The 15,255-nt window shown below is 40.6% G+C and overlaps 1 long non-coding RNA gene across 1 annotated transcript in view; it reads right to left on the reverse strand.

The window, feature by feature from the left end:
- LOC116998362 overlaps positions 1 to 15,255 on the reverse strand; it is a 34,886-nt gene that overhangs the window by 10,896 nt on the left and 8,735 nt on the right. The window contains exons 2-3 of the long non-coding RNA XR_004418366.1: positions 6,118 to 6,243; positions 5,142 to 5,295 (exon numbers count right to left, since the gene is read on the reverse strand). This is a non-coding gene — a long non-coding RNA (uncharacterized LOC116998362). The remainder of the gene's footprint in view (positions 1 to 5,141; positions 5,296 to 6,117; positions 6,244 to 15,255) is intronic.

Genomic DNA, 15,255 nt, shown 5'->3' on the forward strand with positions numbered 1-15,255 from the left:
TTGTGCAAATTGAGGATTGTTGTGGCTGCCTGCATCAATCCTTCTTTAGAGAGAGACCAAAAATAAGGAAGATAGGAAAAACCAGAAAATAATTTGTGGGAAGACAAGGCACACCACTACTTGGGGGAAGAAAATATTAATAGGAATCTTAGTTCATATTCTAAACATTAAAGAATCATTAAAGATTACATTCATTAAAGATTTATCTAAATGTGGTGGCACAGATATCCAGTACTGTCTCCTCACTCAACCATTTGTGTAGCTTTTTTAAAGACAATTTTTAAAAAGCCCTAAAGGAGAGATAACAGATATTAAACTGGGTAGGAGAAGATGAGCAGGAATGCATAGCAATTCCAATGATGAAATTTGTTCCATCCTTGTCTCCTGAGTTGTTCAGTCTAACAACCTTCCGGTCCACAAACCTAAAAATGTTGCCAAATAGCTGCAGAAAAATAATTTCCAGAAAAGGGTGGCATCTGATTTATTTCCTGCATCCTATCCTGTCTTGTTGTGGTTTTGGCTGCAAGACTGCAAGTCTAAAACTGAGAGAAGTGTCATCAGCCCCTAGAGACAGTGTCCAAACAATTGAACATGTTTGGAGGAAAGGTTTATTCTTTGGCTCTCTCAATGCTTGTAGCTGCCAATTATTGAGTAGTTATGGCCAGACAGACTCACTGTGGTTCATGGCTGGCTCTTGGTTCAGAAGTATTTGGAATTTTTCAAGAAAATCTAGGGAAGTGTCCAAACATTTCCTCAATGTTCCTTTGATATTTTGTGTTGTTGATGGCCTTTAGACAAGATGGTTTCTCTCAGAAACTCATATCTCAGAGACTGGGCTAGTATAAGAACTTAAATAGGGAAATGTGAATTCCTTTTCTGTTCGTCTGAAAAACTGGATTCACTGAGATCTCTTCAGCCCAAGGCAGGCAACTTTTAGGAAGAGCTGAAAGCCACTGTGGCTGAAAGCCACAGTCTGATTTCAGGGCTTTAGTGAAACTTGGCTGTTGCAGGAAATCTTTCCATTTCTGGGATTAACAGCAGTCCTCTTTTAGGAACTGGCTACTTTCAAAGACAACAAGAATCTGTCAGATCAAGAAAGAATGCAAAAAACCAAACCCCTCTTGACATTGTGCCTCTTTTTGCCCCTTCTAAAATAAATAAAAATTGCCCCGATATCCGAAGTTAGAAACGAAGTTGAATATAGATATATTTGCATTTATGATTATAAGTGAGAGATCTAAAGCCAAAGAGAAGATGGTTTTATTTCTCTCATGATGATGCTTTATCTTGCCTTGTTTTTTGAGTCATTTGTTTTGAAAGGTTCAAAAGAGTAAGGATTCTGACTAGAAACAGAACCAAAGTCTTGTCCTCTTCTACTTATGGTATCTTTTTCATGAAACCCCTGGGATTAGCTCAGTTGATAAGAACATGGTGCTAATAATGCTAGTGTTGTGGGTTTGATCCCTGTATGGGCTTTCATGTAAGAATTTGGTTCATTTATCCTCATCCTTTCCAGTTCAGAGTATTCTGTGTTGAACTGCCTTTATCTTGAAAAAACGCGTGGAGAGCAATACATGGCCATTGTGAAAATGTCAATCTTAGAAGACATTGCCAGGAGAAAGAGTTTATATTCCCGTATTCTTTTCCCAAATGCCCACACTCAATAAATATACACATACTGGATTTAAATTTCTGTAGTTAGGACAAATACCTCAGTAGAAGGAAATTCTCCATTCTTTGCTAGAGAACAGTAGTGCATCCTTTCAATATTCAGGATGAATTTGTGTCTCTAGGCTTCTGAATCATTTCCACCTATTTCTCAGTAGAACAAGAAAGTACATAATGTTCTTGGTGGGCTGTGACCATTGCCTTTCAAGTTGCAGTCCTTCAGATCTTCATTAGTCCTTAGGCTATCATTGAATGCTTGGCAATGGTTTTGTCTTATCTTTGTTTTTAATGTCTGCAGGTGAATATCTAGAGGACTTGCTTATTAAAGATCAGTTTTACTGTAGAGTAGTTCATGCCTTCTGGGAAGCATTACTTTCAGAATCTCTGTCTTAATAAGACTTCTTTTGCCCCATTTCAGATTCTTCCTTTGACAGAGGCCACTTGGGGTCTCAAAAGGACTCTAGTTTGCATGTGCTTAGACAGCTTCTAAAATTTAGTGTAGACAGAAGATCAAGCTATGTCCACTACAGAATACACAGGTTACATTATGTGTTAATTTTATACTGAAGAATGATATGCACTTTGAATATGATCTATACCAGAGAAGGAGAGTTTGAAGTACAAAATAAGCATTTGAAGTTTGGACTTGATGCATTTTCCATCAACACATCGAAGACTGGATCCAATACTGACCAAATATACTTTGATGAATGTGTTATTCTTTTGGCCTGCTCCAAAACTTGTGATTGGTTTCCAATCAAACAAACCCAAGCAACTCTTAAATAATAGAATCACAGAATACCAAGTTGGAAGGGGACCTTGAGAATCATCTGGCCCCACCTTTTTTGGCAAAAGTACAGTCTAGACAAGAAGGCCCAGCACTCTGTTCAGCTAAATCTTAAACTGTCCAACTCTGGCAAATCCACAACTTCCCCGGGGAGACTATTCCAATGGTTGATTGTTTACATTGTGAAAACTTTCCTGTTGTACCTTACAGAAATCTCCCCAGGATTAGCCTGTACCCATTAGCTCTCATCTTTTCCATGGAATTCCTGGAATAAAAAGGAGTCTCCATCTTCTTTGCCCTGTAAATACTGGCACATGATGATCTCTCCTCTCCGTCCTTTCTCATGCTGAACAAACCCAGCTCTCTTAAAGTTTCCTCACACAGAAGGCTTCCCAGCCTTTTGATCATCTTTATGGCCCTTTTCTAGACCCTCTCCAACCTGTCCACATCTTTATTTTGTACGGCAGGACCAAAACTAAACACAGCATTCCAGGTGTGTCCTGACAAACACTGAATAGAGCGGGATAATGAATGACTTCTTTATCTCTGCTGCTGATGCCCCTTTTGATGCAACCCAGCATCCTGTTGGCTTTCTTTACTCTAGCATCATACTCTTCTTTCAGATTAAGCTTCTTGCTCACCAGGACTCCCAGACCCCTTTGACAGAGCTGCTCCCCAGCCCAGTAGATACCAGCCTGTGCTGCAGTCCTGGATTATGTTTTCCAAGTGCAAGACTTTACACTTGTCCTTGTTGAACTTCCTAAGGTTCTTGTTAACCCTCTTTTCCAGCCCATCCAGATCTTCCTGGAGGGTTGGCTCTCCCTAGAGAAGAGTCTACTTCATCAATCAGTTTGGTATCATCAGCAAACTTTGGCAGAGTACACTTGATGCCATCTTTCAGATCACTTCTGGAGATACTAAACACTATTTGGCCAAATATCAATCCCAGGGGACCTACACTTGTGGAAGGTTGCCAATTTGAAAGGGAGCGAATCACCACCAGCCTCTGAGTGCTGCCTGTCAGCCAGTTCCCCACCCACCATTCAGATCACATGAGTTTCTCTGGGAGGAGGCTGTGATAAACCATTTCAAAAACACTGGAAAAATCCAGATGGACAATGTCCACTGCTCACCCCACAACTACCAAACAGGTCACTTGTGTCATTGAAGGTGATCAGGTTTGTCAAGTATGACTTGCCCTTGCTGAATCCATGCTGGCTTTTCCCAATCACGTTTCATCTGACTTGTGATAGCCTCCATGATAATTTCTTTCATAACTTTCCCAGGGACTGACGTAAGACTGATAGGGCCTGATCTTGTAACTTCCTGGATCCTCCTTTAAGCCCTTCTAGTAGATGAGGGTGACATTAGCCATCTTCCCATCTTCTGGGATGTCCCCTGGTCTCCATGAGAGAACAGCTTTGCAATGATATCAGCCAGCTCTCTTATCCTTGGGTGATTATTGTCAGGGTCCTTCCATTTGTAGGGATCAAGCTCCTGTGATAGCTGACATACTAACTCTTTCTTTACTGATGGTAGGTTTGTGTTTGCATCAACCTGGATTTTTGTTCCCAAGGCATGCACCCCAACAGTGCTGGTAAAGACAGATGTGAAGAAAGCACCGAGAACCTCTTCCTTTTCAGTGTTGTTGGTGACGGATTCACCTCTCCTAGTTAACAATGGGCCAGTATTTTCCTTCTGTTTCTGCTTGTTGTTTACATACCTGAAGAACACTTTCTTGTGTTTTTTTTTTTACATGTCTGGGCAACTTCAATTTGAGCTAAGATTTTGCTTTTCTAACTGCACCTCTGCACACCCTGGAAATGTTTCTGTAGTTCTCAATGGGTGTTTGTCTGCTTTTCCATCTCTTGATATGCTTCTCTTTTGGTTTTGAGCAGACTGAGAAGCTCTCAGATAAGCCAAGGGGGGTATTGCTCTGCTTACTTCCCCTACCTTTAAAGGGTTATCAACTGCTTTTGAACTTCATGTTTCTCAGGTGAAAAATACCAACATAGAGAAAACTTTGCAATCAGTATGTTATAGCCTACCATTTACATTAACCAGCTCCCTTTTCTGTCAACCAGGCTACAGTGCTTCTTTGTGCACCAGAAAGATCTGATAGCATCAGTTTCATGGCAAACTGTGTTCATTCTCACAGAGTTTTTCTCTTTAAAGAAAAAAAAATTGAGGACATCCAATCCTGGGCTTTAGAAATCAAACATCATCAGAATAGGCTTATCCAGATGGTATCTCTCGTTCCAGGGCAGTCCACTTGCCAGATTTATGCCCAGAAGAGTCCCTAGAAATTGTGACATCCAAGCATCTTTCAACTTCAAAGGTGGGACAATGATTCTACCCTAGCTCTGGTTTGCCAACAGCTCATCAAAAGAGATTTATATCTTCTGGATGTGTGGTAAACATGCACATTAACAGAGCTCTTCCACATTCATTGCTGGAAGGAAAAAATGTCATCTTCTTTTACTTCAAGAGAATACTTGAACCCCAATCTGCTTCTGCTTGCAAAACAGAGAAACTAGAGCTTATTTTCCAGGCACAAGAGACAGACACAACTGAAACAAAATGTAAATAACCAAAATCTCTCACTCCTTCTTCTAAGATTCTGAACAAGGAAGCAAACTCAGTCTTCCATAACCAAGTTATACAGTATTTGAGAAAAGTGCCTTACCTCTCCCTCACTGCATTCTCACTCAGCTCAACAATCAGCTTTGACTTTGCTTGGTCCAAGCTTCTTTGCACAGAAATTGCACAGGAAACTCCTGGCTGCCTGATGTTTTCAGTCTTCCCATTGGATCTCTGTTGGTTCAGGGTAGGAAGGGATACTACAGAACAAAGGAGTTATACCTTCACTAATCATGAATCTCACAGGTAAAGCTTCAGACTAAGTTACTAAGGCTATTAAAATCACAGATATGAGGTAATATTTTTATGAATTAGATGCATATTAAAATGCAGAACTGTTAGATTTTCCACATGACAAAAGGTTAATAGTGAGGAGCCACAAGGTACGATACTAACTACTCCTATTGCACGTAATATATTGAGCAGTTACTTATAAAAGGGGGAGTGAACAATGAGATGGCAGATACTGCAGATGAAACGAAAGCTGGAATTCATATCCAGCTCTCCTAAGAAATCTCCCTGATCCATTGCATCTTTTATCACAGCAGATTCTTTTAGTCCTTTTCACTGTATTCATGAATGTAACTTTCACAATACAGCATCCCTGCAACCTTATGCTTCCCATTCTGCTGAGTGTGGTTTAGAGCTTTTCATTTTTGTTTTCAGCCTTGGGCTGTCTTGTAAGACTGAGTCCATGTCCCAGCCTGCAGACTGGAAGCACTTAATTAGTATTCAGGGCAGGTACTGAGGGAGGCTGTCTCTATGCGACAGCTCTCAATCCACTCCTCTGATTATTATGGCTCATAGAAAAGAGAATGCAAGTGAAATGGAAAAAAAAAGTGGAAGAAAAAAATCACTGCATTTTCAAATATAAAAAAATGATATAAAGTATCTGGTAATATCGAGTAAGAGAATGTATGTGGTTCTGTATTAGTTGACAGTCATTCCTCCAGTTAATTTAAAAGCAAGTGTCTGTTAAAGATGGTCACAAGGGAAGAAGCCAAACCTCAAATACAAATTACCTGTTGAGTTTATTATGGATGCTTTTAAGGGAGGGCTCATGACATTAATATGAAAAGCATTGTAGCACCAAGTAAAAATCCACTCTGTTGATAATTTTCTTGTTTTCTTGTTGGGCAGATGGCTTCCTATCAAGATAGCAAAGCCAAGCCCATTGTAAATTTCTGCATTTTTTCATAGGGGAAAAAACAAGGAAGTTAGGGAAAAGTATTATTATTATTATTTACCTGAGGTTTTTTAGGCAGCATATGAAACTATAGGCAAAAAATACTACATTTTGCTGTTGTCTTTCATCCTGATGATAGAAAAATGTTTCATAAATAATCAGATCCTCTCCCCTTTTTCCAGTTGCATATATCCCACGTGGCTGCTTATTCATGGCTAAAATACTGCCATTTCTGGGTAGTAATATTGCAGCTGTTTAACAATGGATTTTTATGCTATACAATAGTTTCAGTACTGAAAACTACAAAAGGAATCACATCTAATTTCTTCAAATGGGATTGTAGGGTGTAACCACCTTTTATATGGTAGTTGCCTTACCTTGTGCCAGAACTCTTGTCTTACCTTCCAAGAAGGTTCAATTATGCCATCTTCTTCCTCCCTGGGAACCTACCCTAACAGTTAACTAACTGGTTGAGGTAGGGACAGCGCTTTTCTTCCTGTTGGCTCTATGCCTTTGTGCTGAAATGAGCACAAGATTTATGGTTCCAGAAAAACGGCTGACAAGAAGGGGCAGGACTCACTCACCTGGGTACTCTGAGTTCTCACCGTTAAGATGCAAGCCCTGGGTTCAAGAGCATTTCACATTTCTCTCCCATTATGCATCTTTGTGCAAGATCACCACTAATCCTTTTTGAGATTCTGATTGGGACATTTAGTTTTCTGCTGGCACAGTACAGAAAGCTAAGGTACCTAATTCTTGAGGGTCAGGCAAATAAAATCAGTTGTTTCAATATGTACATTTTTGTATTGGAAGACAGTGGATTATTCCAAAGAGTGCCTATTTTATCAGAAGAAGAACCCAGGATTTTGATTTTGGAAAATTTACTGTGATCATCTACGAACAGCTAGTCTTTTCAATAGTGAGTAAGATGAAAACAACGTTATAGAAATTGTGGAGTCAAACTTCAGATGACCAATTCAAGATCAATTGTAACATCACTAGGAGAGAAACATTTCCAAGTTTCAGGAGGTGCTGGATTTAAATGTTCACCAATCATGTATAAACCAGAATGATCAGTTTAATTATTTGCATGCAGACTTACGTAACATCAATAATCACCACTGTAAGTGAAAACTATAATTCCATGAAAGAGAAGTGACACCAAGAATGGTGGAAATGAAATCCAAGTCACTGTGTGTTGGAGCTGAAATTTCCAGGGCTTAAGCTGCTGTGTAGGCAGTGTGTGTATAACCTAGCATCTACACTTTTTTCTGCTGTGAATTTACAGTTTATTTCACAGTCCAGTTTCTGTTTGGGGATGAAGCTGATTGTTTACATAGCATAATAATTATCATTTATGACTAATTTTGATGAGACTAAAACACTAAAGGGATAGACAGATTCTTATTGTTTTAGGGGCCCTCGGCACAGTGATGACGGCTCTAAACTCTAGTTACAATTAAAACTTTTCTCAATATGATATTGTGGCTAGTATAGTGCAGAATTTGTTATTAGAATTGTAGGATTTCTACAAGCAGAATCGATGTAGTACAATTTATAAATAGCTTAATACAGAATTTATAATACAATTTAGGAATTCAAATTGCCTAGACCCTAACTTAACTTATGGTTTCTAGTCACCAAGACCTCTGCAGATCAGACTAGATCTTAGACACATTTTGCAGTGTCTATATAACCAGTATAACTTAGACTGAAAAATCACATAAAGAATCCAAGTCACTTAATCCTCAGAGGAAGCAAATGACTGTGGAGACATCCTTGGCCACGGGGGTGTCATGGGTCTCGCTGTTTATCAGCATTTCTTGTCCAAGTTCCCCCTTAGGACTTGTGACTAAGACAGTGCTTTCTGTGCTGCTGTTGGGCTTCCCTGTCCTGTGACAGTGTCTGGGACCTGGGACCTTCCAGGCCAATAAGGAAGGAAGTAATCAGCCTGATGCCCAGGAATCTTGATACTGGCAAGGAGGGGAAGAAGAAATCTGTTTGCTTTGTGTATTTGGTTCACAGGAACTTCAGGGCCTGATAATGATGGGAAGGGAAACTCATACACAACTCGCTCTGTCACAGAGGATGACTTTGCCTCATAAAATGGTGCTAGATATGCTAACCATATTATCAGGAGTCTTGAGCAGGGTGTACCAGTCACAAACTCCTAGAAACATGAAGTAATTTTATCTCTCTTTGAGATAAACACAAGCAAAGAAAAGCCCTAAATTCATTTCGGATACAGTTCCGAAGCATCAAGGTACTGAACCTTCTGCAAACAAGTGTAAGGGTTTTTTAGCATTGACAAAGCAATATCATTGTCTGTAAGTAATTCTTCAGAAAAGACAGAGATATTTATGGTGACATTGTAAACTGTTTCAGCCTGAGGCTCAATGGCACAGAAAATTTAAATTACAAGCAACTAAACCAAGGCCTTGTAACATCAAGTGTTAGGTAACTAACATTCTATTTGACCAGGTCTTGACAAATGCAAAACTTTGCCAGTAAGATCTGAGACTGTAATAGGCAGGATGCATGTACATAGATACATGGGACTCAGAAAGCACAACTGATTAAAAGCAACCCTGACAGAGATCAGCTTTGTTTCACTGGCAGTATTTAGAGAAATCAATAAACAAACTAAGCAGACTAATTGTTGCAAAATAATATTATAAAGGGCTTTTGAATTCAGTATAATAGATTTTGTTAGCAAGGGTGTTCAAAACAGAAAAATTTATCTTGATCATCTCCTTTCAGCATTTTTAGTTGCTATAAATTGTGACATTTCTGAAGACCTTTGTATGAAATAATAGTCTCATAACAAAACAATTTACTTATTTTGGTAGTTGGCTGGAAACAAAACCACATATGCAAGTGTAAAATGGAATAATTTTATCTTGCAATTTATGTTAGTTTCTATCTTCTGTAGTCCACTAGCATTTATGTAGTGCTGTTGATCATTAAATGTTTTATTGTCAATTTATTCAAAGATACTAAAATAACTGAATTTTAAAAATAGATATAGTGGCAGTTCCATTTTTTTTAATATAAAAAGCTAATTGGAATCTCTGTTGCAGTATGTGGTATTATTACCCATACTAGGTGAGATTTTCAAAAGTTCTAAATTTTGACCAAAATACTAATTTGTGTTCTGTCTTAGATCAGAAGTTCTAATTTAATACAGTTACCATATATCCACACTAATTAGAAGTATAATTAATTTTCTAGCTGTATCAACACTGGACTACTACATCAGAAATGGATGATCTGCCAGTTACAGCGACAGTTGTTTGAAGAGGATGATCTGGACATTTATTGATATTTTTGAGAAATACTAGGCTTAACCTGGCACATTATAGTTTACCTGACCCAGGCAAGAGCCTACGAGACTATGCTAAAATTATTGATGCCCTATTGTATCTGTATCATACTGGTCTCCTCATCCCTTATCCATCTTTACAAAATACAGGCTTAATTTATGCAAAGGTTTTCTACTGAAGGGGAAGCTAATAGGTCTTGGGGCAAGAAAAACTTGCTTTGATTTGTAGGCAAACAGTAAAGATTCAACCTGTGCTAGACATTATCAAGTTCCAGGTCTCCAGAGATATCTCGACAGGAGTTCTGGCCTTGCAAGTGCAGATTCTTCCTTGCAAAACTTGGTGTGTTGCTGGTGGACAGTGAGAAATAGGAATTGATGGGAGGAGAGATAGCAAAATGTAAAAGTATTTCTGTTCCTTTTCATCATATTAATAAGTCTCTACATGACTGCCTCCCAAACCTTCTGCTATGTTCTTATTAGTGCCCAAATCCTCAATTATTTGTTTGCTCAGGATAAATAGTTTATTGCTCTCCTTGGGCTTTTTTGCAAAGTAATGAGCTAATTGCAAAATGAACACTGCCCTACAATAATGTGGCCTTTTACGTTTTTCAGAATTTTTAGGTGCTGGCACTTTCTTTATGTTACGTTCCCCTCACCTTCCTTTGTTTTTGGAAAACTTCCTTTGGGCTTTTTGTTTGTGCCAAAATAGGCATCTTGTAGATGTAGAGGGAGAAACTTCTTACAGTGCCCAGAGGGACACTGCATTGATAGGAGAAAAGCTTTTCTAGCATAGTAGAAGAGAGCTCCCACCAAATGCATGTAACACAGTGACTGGAAAATCACACTAATTAGCCTTTGGCTTCCTTTTAGGGACTGGAGCCAATGAACGTTCCTGGGGAATAAGACATCACTCATGAGAGGCTGAAGGGTTGGGTCGTGAGGGAAATCAAGGAATGAAAAGAGTGGCTACAAGAAATGGGGAAGAGAAATGACCATTGGTGGTGGCCATATACTCACATATCTGCATTTTCTGAGCATGCTGTGATTTCTGCTACAAAATAAACTCTGACTTGTCTCCCCATTAGGAAGCCAGACTCTCTGCCTACCCTGGTGTTTTTAAGATGTTGCTAGGTAGAACTCTATTTGCAGCATCCATTCTGAATGGAAAGGCTCTCATGGGCCTCAGTATAGAAGTTTTGGAGGACATGGTAACCTTGATGAGTTGATCGAAAACTCATTTATTCTCTATCCATCAGGAGTTCAGTGCTTGATGAAATACTCATGTTTGCCTCCCTGTCTGGTAGGACAGCATGACCAGGAGAGCATAAGATAGATCGCACTGATCAAACTGTAATCAATATCCTAATGCAGAAAATACAGGAATCTCATGTTCAGTGCTTACATTGTGTCATGATGTCCTTGTATTCTTCCTTGTACTCAGCAAGGTTCTGTAAGTCAGAAAGTGAAATCTCTTTTGAATAACTTTGTTGAAGGCCCTCTGCACCAGGTACAATTAATCCCTTGGCCCATTTCTCTCTGAGCATACTTTCTGGGTAACTGTCCTAGGATCTTGTGTTGTTTTTGCATGGCCTGGTTTTGATAGTGGGGGGTGGCCACAGAGTTGGCTTCTGTGAGAAACTTCTAAAAGCTTCCCCCATGTCTGGTAGAGCCAATTCTTGATGACTCTGAATACAGATCTGCCTCTGGCCAAGGCTGGGTCAATTAGAGATGATGGTAATGCCTCTGTGATTACATATTTAAGAGGAGGTTAGAACAAAAGTAATGGTACAGTTTAAATTCCAGACAGACAGGAGAATATGTGGTGAGTGTATGTGTGGGAAGCAACATTGAGACACCAAGGTCAGTGAAGGAGAGGGAGGAGGTGCTCCAGGCACTGGAGCCAAGATTCCTTTGCAGGCCATGGTAAGGACCATGGTGAGGCAGCTGTGCCTCTGTGGCCCATGGGTCCACAGGGATGCAGAGATCCACCTGCAGCTCACAGGGATCCACAGGGGATGTGGAGATCCACCCACAGCCCATGGGATCCATGGGGGATGCGGAGATCCACCCAAAGCCCATGGGATCCGTGGGGGATGCAGAGATCCACCCAGAGCCCGTGGGGGAGGTGCCCATGCCGGAGCAGGTGGATGCCTGGAGGAGGCTGTGGTCTAGTGGGAGACCCAGTGAAGAAAGAGGGCCCTGGTCCCAGGCTGGAGCAGCCCATCCTTGAAGGACTGCACCCCGTGGAAGAGTGACCCAGTGACCCATGCTGCAGCAGTTTTGGGAGGACTGTCTGCCCGTGGGAGGGATTCATGTTGCAGCAGTTTTGGAAGAACTGCTGGTCATGAGACTGGGCTCATGTCAGAGAAGTTCACAGAGAACTGTCTCCTGTGGGAGGGTCTCACAAGAGGACTCCTCTCCTGAGCAGTGGAAGCAAACCTTGGGTGACAAAGTGACCAAGACTGCTGGCCCCTCTCCCTCTGCTGTCGGTGGGAAGGAGAGAGAGATTGCATGAAGAAAAGGTGTTTTTAATGGCTTGTTTTACTTCTCATTATTCTCCTCTGGTTTTGTTAGCGATAAACTCACTTTGTATCTCTAAGTTGAGCCTGTTTTTCCCTTGGAATGTTTTGTCCTGGTCCTTATCTCAACTCATGAACCCTTTGTTAAATTTTTCTCTCCTCTGTCCGGCTGTAACAGGGGAGGGTGAGTGAACAGCTTTCATTGGCATTTGGCCAGTGTCAAACCACGACAGATCTCAGGGCAGCACCATTTGGGTATGTGGACCTGAGCACATCTGAGCTGGCCAGCTGACAATTTTGCAGTCACTGCAAAGCTAGTTGCAAGAGTCAGGAATGTCCAGGCTTTGTGAACAGGTCTCTGTGCTTTTGGACATGAGGATAAAGCCCATCATCGTCCTGGGCAGGCTCCAATTGTTTGCACAGAGTGACTCCTTATCTAAAGTGGTGCAGTCACTGTCCATCCTCTCTCTGTAGAATGTGAAGCAGTCCTCCCCTGCATGCTCAACTTCTTCCATCCTCTGTTTGTTGGAGAGATGTGTATTTGTTAGACTCTGCTATAGGAGTAAGCTAGATGATAAGTAACAGAGGTGTTCTGTTCTGAACAGAACAGTCTCCCTTTGTATAGAGTGAGGGAGAGTCTTGCAGCTCCAAACTCTAGTCACTGAGAACCCTTGTGTCCCATCCTACTCTGTGTCTAGGTTAGTTGCTCAAAGTCTGATCCCATCCAAATCCATAGCAGCAGAAGTTGCAGCAAGAGGCACCATGAGTATGTATCAAAGTTGGACAGTGCTGGCTGAAGTCCTGTTTGCATACACACAGGCTGTGTGATGCAAGTGAGTCAGAGTGGAACACAGGCTGCAGGGACTGCTGCTCCTGCTTATTCCGTGTGTGCTCAGAGAGTGTAGGCACATCTTGCCCTCTCAAAAGGTCCTCATTTTGGAATAGTATGTGCAGCCCATGTCATATCCCCAGGTATATAAAATGACATGTCTAACAAAGATGCAATGAGAATATGTGTTTTCCCAGTGTAGCCATTGTTACAATAAAGGCTCATAGTTACAAGTGGTGAGAATATATTACTTCATATATGTGTCTCTGTGTGTTTGCTTGTGAGAGACAAACTGAGTGGTATTCAATGTCTAAATTATTCAAAATATTTAATTCCATAATGAGATATAGCAGTAGGAATTTGGGTGAATCTGGGATAAAGGAATACATGCTAAGGTTTTAGGATGTAATCTTGGCTGACACAGAATGGGTGACATTCGTTTTACTCCCCTCTTGTGTGCTAGAGATTTTCTGCTGGTAAAGGGAGGTCTTTTAAAGGAAGTCCTCCTTTATTATAGCCAAAACTGATCATCCTGAATGCATAACACTGAATGCCACATATGTTGGTATGGCAAAAAAAAACAAAAGCAAAAGTTACAGCAAACTCTAAAGTAAAACCACATATTTCACAAGTCTTAAATGCTCTACATTTAAATAGGAAAAAGAAGGAATTGGTGTAGAATGTTGTTGAAGCTATTAGAAAAATATCACTAGTTGTTAGTTTTTAAGGTATGCACAAAGGTTCCCAACCCATAATTTTATGAATCTTTCTATCTTTAGATACATCTTACCTAGGCTCATATTCAGCTAAACATTTAAATATAGACATGAAGTTATTTATACTCTAACTGGCCGTGATTCGAGTGGGTCGTAGAGGAGCAAAATGCTCACCAAAGACACTATTTATGGAAAGGACTTGGGAAGCCATAACTTCCTGCATTACATAAACTTCCTGAGTCAAAAAACTAGAGATAGATTTGGCTCATGTTCCTTCAGCGTGCAAGGTCTGCTAATGCATAGCAACTGGCACAGAAAGGCTGACTCGAAGGCACCGCAAGGGGCCATCATGACTGCATCTCATGTAAGTGCAAGAGCTAGGGGGATGATGGAGTAGCCCTGGAAATAGGATCTGCCCTGCTAAGACTCCTGGGTGGTTGCAGCACAGAGACAGCTTGGGGCTGACTGACTGTCATTGTCTGAGCAGCAAGTGTTGCTTTGGCAGGGAAAAGAGCCTTCCATTTTCTGGAAAGTTCCCTTCCTACTGTTCAGTGAGCTCTGTGGAGTTTTGCCAGCAGGAGTCGTACTGTGCAGACTAAGAAATTCCTCCTCTTTTTCTTTTGTTTAAACAGACTAGGAATTAAAGTAGATTCAAAGTGGATCAACCTGCAAAACTGTCAAATCCATGCAAAACCAACAACCTGGCAGTCAACCGGCCATAGCTGTAGCTACAGTAGATCCCATGGTATGCTGATGGAAGTCAGGTTGTTAATTCTTACTGTCTTGGACAAAATCCAACATGTTTTATTTTCTGCTTCCTTCAAGCTCTTTCCTGAACTTCCAGTAACAAGTTAAGTAGCATTCTTCATGTCTTAGACTAAGCTTGTGAACTGTTGCTTGCATTATGCCCTGGGAGATGATAAACTCATATAGGAAACCATGTTATTCAAATGTACATACCTGTGGGTAAGACCCTCTGAGGTCCTGCACAGTGCTTAAATACAACTCTGTAGTTTTGCTGAAGAACAGCAGAAGGAGCTGAAGAAGGTTAAAGCTGAAATGGTATTAACAAGTCTTCACAGAGTGGACAGAAAAGGATACCGTGCAAGCAGAATTTTCTTCTGACTCAGCCTACAGATTTGATCTAGCTCACCAAAAAAAACATGCATTACAACATTTTAAGAAGTACAGCAAAGCCCATTTCTGCATTCTTGGGTGCTTCTGCTAAGTCCAAAGGGCAAAGTTGCTTCAGCATAGTCCATTGTTTGTTTTGGAATCTCAAAGATTAAAGATGTCTACAAGTGTTGGTAATTTTCATGATTATTGTTAAATATTTCCTTTTATTATCTGTATCATAGCAGCTACAGTTTACAAAAAAAAAAAAAAAAAAAAAAAAGAAAAAGAAAAAGGTGAGTTCTCAAGTGCACCCTCACTGCTTCCTGTCTCTGAGCACAGGAATGCTCTGTGCGTGAGGAGACTCCGACTCACACGTCCCAGGAGACCAGCCTGACCACCAGATTGCAAGCTGTTTTGGAGGCAGGCAGTCTCCACCCTTCCTATTGAAACTCTGCCATGCTGCAGAAAATAA

Source organism: Catharus ustulatus, chromosome 6 (genome assembly GCF_009819885.2).
Source record: "Catharus ustulatus isolate bCatUst1 chromosome 6, bCatUst1.pri.v2, whole genome shotgun sequence".
Taxonomy (NCBI): domain Eukaryota; kingdom Metazoa; phylum Chordata; class Aves; order Passeriformes; family Turdidae; genus Catharus; species Catharus ustulatus.